Genomic DNA, 9461 nt, shown 5'->3' with positions numbered 1-9461 from the left:
TTCTTTACGTATTTTATTGACAAACTCTCTATTTTATTTTATCAAATCTACGCAGTCTCTGTTTAGTAAATACAAAATAATTAATGACCATTTTCCCGAGAAGTAGTAATTTTTTTTAGACGTATTATATCAATGAAATAATCAACAACTACTCACGGCCGACCACCAAAAGATGTGGTGCAGTGGATGAAGCTACTTCTCCCGTAACCAGAGGTCTCGGGTTTAAACCCGGAGTATGAAAAAATTCTTGGTAGAGAGTGCTTCCCCCCAGAATGAGGCCCTATGCGGTGCGAATCTGGATAGAGTCGGATTCCAATACGGATATTGGACACTGGTGGAGAATCCAAAAAAAAAAAAAAAAAAAACTACTCACGGCCGAATTTTAATTGGGGTCAATTTTACGAATTTACGTATCCATTTTAGTCCTTTTCAATGCATTTAATTCCCACAATAAATATTTTATTTTTTTAAAACAAAACTATGGTTTTTAATTGTGATATTAGCTACTCCCTATGCTCCCTTTTACTAGCCAACTAATGACTTCTCACTATTCTTAATTAAAAAATTACTTTTGAAGTGTTTGTATTACCAAATTACCTTACTAATGGTAATTAGAATACTATAATCAACAAAGCAGTGATTGAGAAGTGCGGGTACTTAATGATAAGGACAGTATTGGAAGAAAATAATAAAGCTTTCTTATTTTGTTGAAATGGATAAGTAAAAACAAAATTAGTATATTGAACTAGTAAAGGAGTACGCAGGGACTTTACTCTCTACATTTCACACTTATCTACACCAAAAATAAAAGTATCAACTTAAAATTACATAGCTCATGGAAAACTGCAATATCTGATGTAAGTGTAACATAACTACTAAGTAATTTTATTCTTAGCTAAATCAGTTACATTAATTTCAAGAGAACAGTAGGTCTTTTAAGACAATTTTCCTTTATGTGATTATATTTACTTTTTCCTTTTTATCACATTCAATCATAATAACATTCTGTCAGCGCATGTAGATTGTAATATTTTATGTGTGTTATTTGCATCTTTTGTTAGAATAGTTATTCACTAATTATATGTTAAGGTTAGATTTTAGGCACCATAATATCATCGATTATCGCTTCTCCTTTATTATTCTTTGAGGGTCGGAAACAAAATGATACTACAAAATTTTGTATTACACAAGACGAAAAGCAAAATAATATCTTAACATCCATTCATATATAACGTTGGTATCCACTGCAAATGTGTGATCATATAAGTTGTACTTTGTATTAAATACTAGAAAGACATATATGTATCCTACAATATAGGCTTGCTTTACACCCCTTTTTAGTCCTTACCAAATACCTGACTTTGCTGAGCTTAATTAATAGATGGAACCACTGCCTGAATTTTATTCTCAAGGTGTAATAATAATTGTACTATTGTAGACTTAGCGTCTAGGTCTAGTATTTTTATCAAAAGTAAGCATACATTAAATATTTAAGTACAGACAAAAAGTTATTGTATGTATTTCATTAAAAAGAGTCTCATTTATGCTTCTTTCTTTAATTTTTGTGATGTTTACGACTTCGCCGGACTAAAAAAAAGGGAACTATCAAGGTTATTCCAATATTCATTCTTGTGCTATGACTTTACTCTTTAGCGTTATTTTAAAGGAGAAGATGAATTAAGAACAATTAAATTATCCGTCAAACTTATATTCGACAAATACAACGGCCTTTTTCATTTTATCGATAATCGCAAGTATTTAGAAAAGAACAACGTATGTATTTTGTCCAGTTAACATAACTTCTTCTTAATACCCTCTTAATTAGCGACATTGATCTTTTGCTTAAGAAGAATAAATAAAAGGAAAGAATTGTTAGTAAATGGTTCTTTAAGATTAGGTAACCTCAACAACAACGAAGAGGAAAGAACTGTAATTTCATTTACTAGAAGGGGGCGGCTTATAATCATTGAAAAAATTCTCAATCTCACCAATAGCTGCCCGTTGAAAAGACTATTATTCCTAGACAATTAGTATCTCAATCTCATCCACTAGTTATATATTTAGTAGCCAACAATAAGTAAAGTCAGAATACCTAAAGAACCCCAAAACTTTGCATGAATTATAAGTTGCATACTTGGCTATTTTATAGTCTTATTGGGCAAATTTCGTAAAATAATTGGCCGAAATTTCATTTTTTTAAGCCATTAAATTTTCGCCTAAAGTGGAGTTCAAGCCAAAAACATTTACTACTAATTTTACCCCAAGAAAAGATCTAAACAATTACAAATTTTAAAAAGTAAAAAAGAAAAACATTTAAAAAAAAACATTTTTTCAAAAAAAAAAGCCACATGAACAAAAAAATCCACATGACAGCCGAGTATATCCCACTCTCTTAGAATGAAATGGTGTGGGGTTAAAGGCTATCAAATAATCGAGTTCGGGAGGGTAAGTACGACTGCTGAAGGTTTAGAGGTGCAATTAATAATTCGTGTCAAGGTTAAAAGGATCTTTTGCCTCAAGTAAATAATGTAACTAGAGTTAGTTGTCTTTAAGAGGAGAAGTTTAGTTCTGAGAGTTGGTGCTTATCATTTATAGTTAAAATATTAAATAGATGACCCCTCCATGTGCATACGCATTAAGAAGATCAAGACCATTGACTGTCCACCCTTTTAACAACCATAATGTAGTTTGCCTATTACTTTAACCGGGCAAGATTTACATCAAATCAATAGATATATATGACATGTATTTTGTATAAAGATTTTAAGATTATGATTAATTTTATGTATTTTTATTTCATTAAATCACTTAATTATAATAAATTAACATGATTTGATGTAAATACCTGTAGTGGATATAATATTTGCCTCAAGTTAAGTCTATCATCATGAAAAAACCTCTTTATAGAATTCTCTTTGATTATTCATCAGTTTCTAACTTCTTCCACTACTAAAATATCTCAAATTTACTGATTTTCCTATTAAAAATTTCAGTGGCTATTTCCCACTGAATGTCAGTGGGAAAAACATAAATAATATAGTTTTCACACGAAAAATTTATAAAGTTTTCCAGCATTTCAGTGGGAACATGTTTCCCACCATGTATTAACCCAGTGAGATTGTTCAGCGAGAATGAGGTGGAAAAATCATGTTTTATAGCACAAATTTCCCACTGATCAATGTCGATGGGAAAACCCTCCTTTTCTAGTAGGGTTCTGTTTATATTGATATTGAGTTTAATAATCATTCAGGCCAAGTTGCCAAAAGATCATGTATTGTGAATTATGATGTGATTTAGGACTGAGAATCGATGCTAATTATAGAATGTTTTGATGCATCACATAACTTTGTGGCGAAGTGATTCATGAATTGATGATTAAATGGCGTAATCATTGATTAACTTAGTCAAATGAATTAGGTATTAGGAGTGGAGATAGATGGTCATAATCATCTAGAATGGTCATAATCATCGTAACTTTGAAGGAACATTAAGCGACTACATACATAATAAATTCAAGATTAAGCACATGCATGCTTAAGGTTGTCAATTCAAATATAGGTAATGTCCGATCGAGTGTCAATTTTCACATCAGCTTCTTGAATTATTTGTGATGAAATTAGTAGATAACTTATACCTAGGAGATGACTCAACTGTGCATGACAGAAATATTGTCACAAACTTATTGTTGTTGTAATTCAATAGGTTAATCATATCGTTAACAACTCTCAACATTCATGTAATTCAGGACCTGAGGTAGCAGTGACATGCATGTCTGGTCAATTTACCCTAGAGGTCCTAGAGGTAAATTACAATAATTAGCTCATTCTTAAAACTAGCACCGTAAAATGGTTTTCCCAATATCACAGCCTACCATAAAATTATGTCAAGTACTCAAGTATATATAAACTTGATGATGGATCCCGGCAGAGCTCCATAATATTCAACAGTTTTTCTTGTCGCCAGGATTCAGTGGCAAAAATTGGCCACCAAATCCCGGCGATTTTAGCAAACCTCGTCGGGTTGTGTTGTCACAATTTTGATGCTCTTCAAAAATTGGCCATCAAATGTTAATAATTTTGATGGTCACCGTAAATTTGTTGTGTCGAAGTTTTAGCAACAACTATTTTCTTTAAAACCTATCCAAATAAATTCCAAATGATTAATTTTGATTGTTAGATTGAATTCAAACCTTTAGAAATAATTGATGGACCAACTTTATCTACTTCAATAATCAAGCTCAATATAACTCAACAATTGGTGAATATTTGTCTAAATCCAGTTCCCCCCACAAAGCTTCGGTACGTGACTAATTAAAGCTTGCCCCTATTTCCTTTGGCAGCTTCTTTTTCCCTTGACCTTTTTTGAGGGATGAACAAAAATTATGTTACTAAGATTTTCATGAGAAAGTAGATCTTGAAAAATGTAAACCACTCCTACAAGTAATAATAGCAAATTCCAATTCGTGTTTTTTACTCATAACCAAGGCTGAAGCTTCCAGCTCGGAAAAAAGGCATAATTGAAAGTGTAGTGGATTAGTAATAGTTACTGGTAGTATTTAAAAACCAGTGTGCTAGATTTGGGAGGTAATAGTGCTTTCTTAGTAAAAACTTGAAACTTGAACCAGGGATGACTCTAGGTAACACAAGTGAAGTCCTACCTTAGGCCCCCAAATATTAAAAGGCTTTAGAAATATATAATACTATGTATTATTATATAGAACGTATACATTTCTGTAATTATTAATAGAACATTTTAAATTTTAACATTTTTAAAATTTTTGATAGGGGTTATACGGTAGAGTAAATAACTATAAATTTTCTCTCATTAAATTATAGTCCATTTGGTAGCCTAAAGTCAAAATATATTAATACTACTGGCGTATAGAGCAAAGTTTTTGTCCCTCATTTTTATGGTCTTTAATTTTTGTCTTTGCTACTCATTTAATGAAAATATCCAGATCTGCTTCCCTCGATATAAGTTTTATAACATTTATTTTCAAAAACTAAACTTGTTTGTAGAGTTTGAAAGTTTTGTTGTTTTTGGCGTAACTCCAAAATAGAGACATTTGTGCAAATGACCCCTGCCAAATTCGTTGAATCGCCCTGACTTGAACGTCCATGACAAGGAAAAATTGGACTTCTAAAGAACTTCAACATTAATTGCCATTTCCCAATCAGAATAGTACCGTACTAAAGTCAGTATTAATCCATGAGCCGCTACTTACTGAGACTGGAAAGTTTTCTGTTGTACATCCCGCGATTAGTGCAATTCTCGTGCATTGTCATACAATGGAGGGGGACTTTCGCCAGAGAATTACTTTTGTGTTTCCCAATAATGACACACGAAATGAAACAATTATTAATGAGGAGTATAATAATGCACGTCGCACTTGTCTACCGGTCATTAAATATTTCGTTCACTGAATTTAGTCTGAACATGTTGACTTAACTAAAACATGTTTTATACATTGTACTGCTATCTGGAACTTTTGCTTATATTACTACTAATTTATTGGTTATCTATAAATATATTCTTGAGCCTGTGACGCAAGCTTGGTATCAAGGAATATATCTATCAACCAAAATTCATTAATTCGACTTTTCTTTGTTCACTTTCGATCGGACTGTTTCTACAAGACAACGAATTTCTAACCAACTCTTGAATAAATTAGAATTTCAGAAGAACAAAATCTTGATCAGATATGGTATCTATGGATATGTGATTTAAAAATTGTTTGTTTTAGGTTTCAAAAAAGATTGAAGGGAAGCATAAGAAGTGGCCTAGATTCAATCATCTGCCATCTGCCGGCTCTAATGATTGGGAATTTGGAATAGTATTATTTCCTGATCATATTTTAGTAATGAAGTCTATCACATATAGCAGTATCCGTAGCCTTAGTATTTTTTGTTGGTTTCCCAACGGGTATTCGGTGGTATCTGTATTGGAGCCCCGATTAAAAGTGGATCACGTGTTGCAGGGCCTATTTTGGGAACAACACTCCCTACAAGATTTTTTTTCATTATCACGACTCGCCCCAAAACCTCTGATTAAGGGTGAAGGGACCCCAATCATTCTACTACGACCATGTTGGTCATAGACGTAGTGGTGGTTAGTGGTCCTTCGAGATCGATCACAATTACATTTTCTGGAACGAATTGAAAATTCAAATTTGGCATGTTTAATATTAATTTAAGATTTTATTAACATTTAATTTATATAATTTTTAAAAAAATTATAAATTCAAAAATTTGATATTTGTCGAATTTTAATACATATTTATGCTTCATGTCAAAAATAATGAGCTTAATTTGTTGAACCCATTGTACTCGATAACGATCTCTCCTCTGCTCCAACCCACTCCATCTTTTAGAATTTTTGCACCCCTTAATAAATACATACATAAATTAGCTATATTATCCTTTATCTCTTTCTTAAATGTTTTACTAATTGGAACAATATTAGATATTTGAAGAAAATTATAAATGACTTTTGAAAAAGTCAAGTAATTTGAAACAAATTTAATTTTGCGAAAATTACTAATATTTAAAACCAGAGACTCCTATTAAGTAAAAAAAACTTGAAATACAAGTCAAGAATCTCTTTTACCAGTCAATATTTTTCCCCCTCTTAGTTTACTCTTTCTAGAAGTAGAAGGTGAAAACTACTAAGTTGTCACGTTTTCCAATTTGCATTTTTCATGATTGACCTTCTACTTCAAGATAATCACAAGAAGACAAGGCATAAACAATCAGTTGATCCATTTAACAATGGGAGGAAAATGCTCCTTCTGTTACAAATTAGTCCTCACGAGTCAGTTTAGTTAATCTTTGAAGTTAAGTTAAATAAAATTAATCTAACAATTTGCAATTAAAATTTAGATTTCAAATACTATATGAAATGTATCCCAACTTGCAACTTTCCTCATATCTAAATAGAAAAAAGTACATTTTTAAATTCTGGTCAAAGCCTCAAATTTTGATTCTCGAAAAGCGAAACATGATAACTAATTTAGAACGGGACAATAGCAGTTTCCATATCACGACTTGAGAATATGTATAAACACATTAGAGAATCCACGGAGTGATCATAACTTGACTTTCGAATGGCAACTTAACTTAATAGCAAGAGAATCAACCAAAACTGAAATATCACAATAGCTAGTAACAGTTGCATGGATCTTTAAAATTTTGAGTACCCTTACTTTACCATGCAAAGTTAAAGTGGATGTCAACTTCAAACTTCCAGCCTCAATATCCTTCATAAAATACTGATTTATGACGAGTTTATCCCCAATAATAATATTAGCATAACTGGTGATATTTAACTCTCCCTTAGAGGGAACAGTTCCATGTTCAATTAGGACTTCACCCACTGAATAGTTACCATGGTAAATAAGAGAAGCTACAGAGTCCTTGTATTTGAAGCTCCCGTAATTCGGATTCTTAATCGTGATTATCAACTCTAATGTCACGTTTAGGCTGAAACGCGGGATGATTTGGAATTCAATGTCATCTAAAGAAATAGGGTGGACAATGAGATGAGGTTTTTTGGGCTTGAAAACAGTATAGAACAAAGTGATAGATACAATCACAAGAATAATTAAAAAAAGCAGAGTAACAACACAACAAATCTTGAGATTTCTCCTGGAATTTTTGTGTTTTGCTCCTTCCATAAGACTCTTTTTGGATATATGAACATAAAGGGGAGTTAGTGATTTACGTGTCAAAAATATTTTGTGATGAACTTCCTTGGAGAAAATTGGTTTTAATACAAGGGGGAGTTGATCTTTATTTTGATTTTCAGTTATAAAAAGTTGTTCAACTAAAGCATTTGATGTGCAATTTCAAATCATATCTTCTAATCAGGGACTCATCTTTTGTTAGCATGCGATTACTAAAATCACATGAAGGCAAAATTAAGTTCATCTGCTGGTTAATATTGACCATATTGTTCTGTTGATTAGAACATTTGACAGAAACTTCAAGGAGTTTCTGGGCCTAATTTCTGCTTCATCAGCGCACAAGTAGTCCAGCCCATATTCATCCTAAATTTGTACATTTCTCATATTGGGCTGCTCCAGATATATAGACAACAACACCTATTTAAGACTAGAATTAACCTAAATATCCAATCGCTTAAGTTAAAAATATCCAGCAGATGTACAATGTGTAATCTATGTGTAATATGTCTACCAATATATATAATCAGCGCATGCATTTATATATATCAATTAGGAAAAGTAAGCACAGAGTATGGCAGGCTACTTGTGTAAAGAGTATTACAAACATTTTTAAGATCATAGAAAGGTATCAATCTGTTATAAATGTTGGGCACCTTGTCTACATATTGAATCAATTTCTCCTTGAATTAGCTTGAAATTACTAACAAAACATGAACAAGAAGTCTAAATGGAACACATAAAAGGACAATAAAAAAAGACCTTTTAAAAAAAAAAAAAAAAAAAAAAAAAAAAGGCTAACTGTTAGAAAAGCAAAACATGAACAAGAAGTCTAAATAGAACACATAAAAGGACAATATAAAAAAAGACGAAATGCAGATTGCCCCCATGCAGGATCGAACTGCAGACCTTCAGTTTACAAGACTGACGCTCTACCACTGAGCTATAGGGGCTTTACTGATTTGCTTTCCCTTATACTCAATATCATCATTTAATAAAGAAACCTCTCAGCGAGACCTGTATTTATCTATTTCAAGAATTAATAACTCAAGGTTCACGAGGAGGTTAAGATGCTACATCCAATAATTGCATGATTTAGAGATTCCAAATTACTCTTATAAAAATCTCACACTTAAATTAATCTGTTGTTTCTTATTTAGTTATTTATAATCTGGAACAATTGTTAACTAAATCCAAATTTCCATTTGCCATTTCATTTATAAGCATAGTTCACAGTTCCTTGGCTAGTAAGGATTTCAAAGGCTTGCAAATTTCAATCGTTCACGCCTCAAAGGAGAGTTGGTGGATTCCGTCCTCAAGTCTAAAGGCTCATCTCATATAAAGACAAAAGTTCAGTTTGATTTAGTTGTGATTAACTCATAACTTTGTGCAACAACATACTCAAGGTAACCTACTACTCTGTATATCTTATTAATTATCATTTTATATAAATGCCGCATATAGAGGTGTTTATAGAAAATCAAAAGGACCAATCAAATCAGAAAAAAATTGATATATTTTGGTTTGATTTAATTTTAATTTTAATTTTAAAAACTGATAAAATTTGATTTGGTTTAGCTTCAAGCAAAAAACACAAAACCAAATTTTGCTTTGGTCTCATCTAATATGCTTGGACGGTATATGTGAGGACGATGATTAAAAAATAATTACATGGTCAATGTAAAAGTATGAAAGTTACATAGTCAATGCTTAACAGTTATTGGACTTAAACTATGATTTTCATTCCAAGTTGAAAACGTAATCTGATAGCAAAGTGAATGAA

General features: G+C 31.8%; 1 non-coding gene across 1 annotated transcript; it reads right to left on the bottom strand.

Annotated features, from left to right (window-relative positions):
• Window positions 1–8559: 8559 nt before the first annotated feature.
• Window positions 8560–8631, bottom strand: TRNAT-UGU (transfer RNA threonine (anticodon UGU)). Its single transcript has one exon. It is a non-coding gene; the product is annotated as a tRNA-Thr (tRNA).
• Window positions 8632–9461: the final 830 nt, after the last annotated feature.

The sequence above is a fragment of the Lycium barbarum genome, chromosome 11 (genome assembly GCF_019175385.1).
Source record: "Lycium barbarum isolate Lr01 chromosome 11, ASM1917538v2, whole genome shotgun sequence".
In the NCBI taxonomy this organism is placed as follows: Eukaryota; Viridiplantae; Streptophyta; class Magnoliopsida; order Solanales; family Solanaceae; genus Lycium; species Lycium barbarum.
The sequence above is the reverse complement of the archived record's forward strand: the minus strand, read 5'-3'. Positions and strand labels throughout refer to the sequence as shown.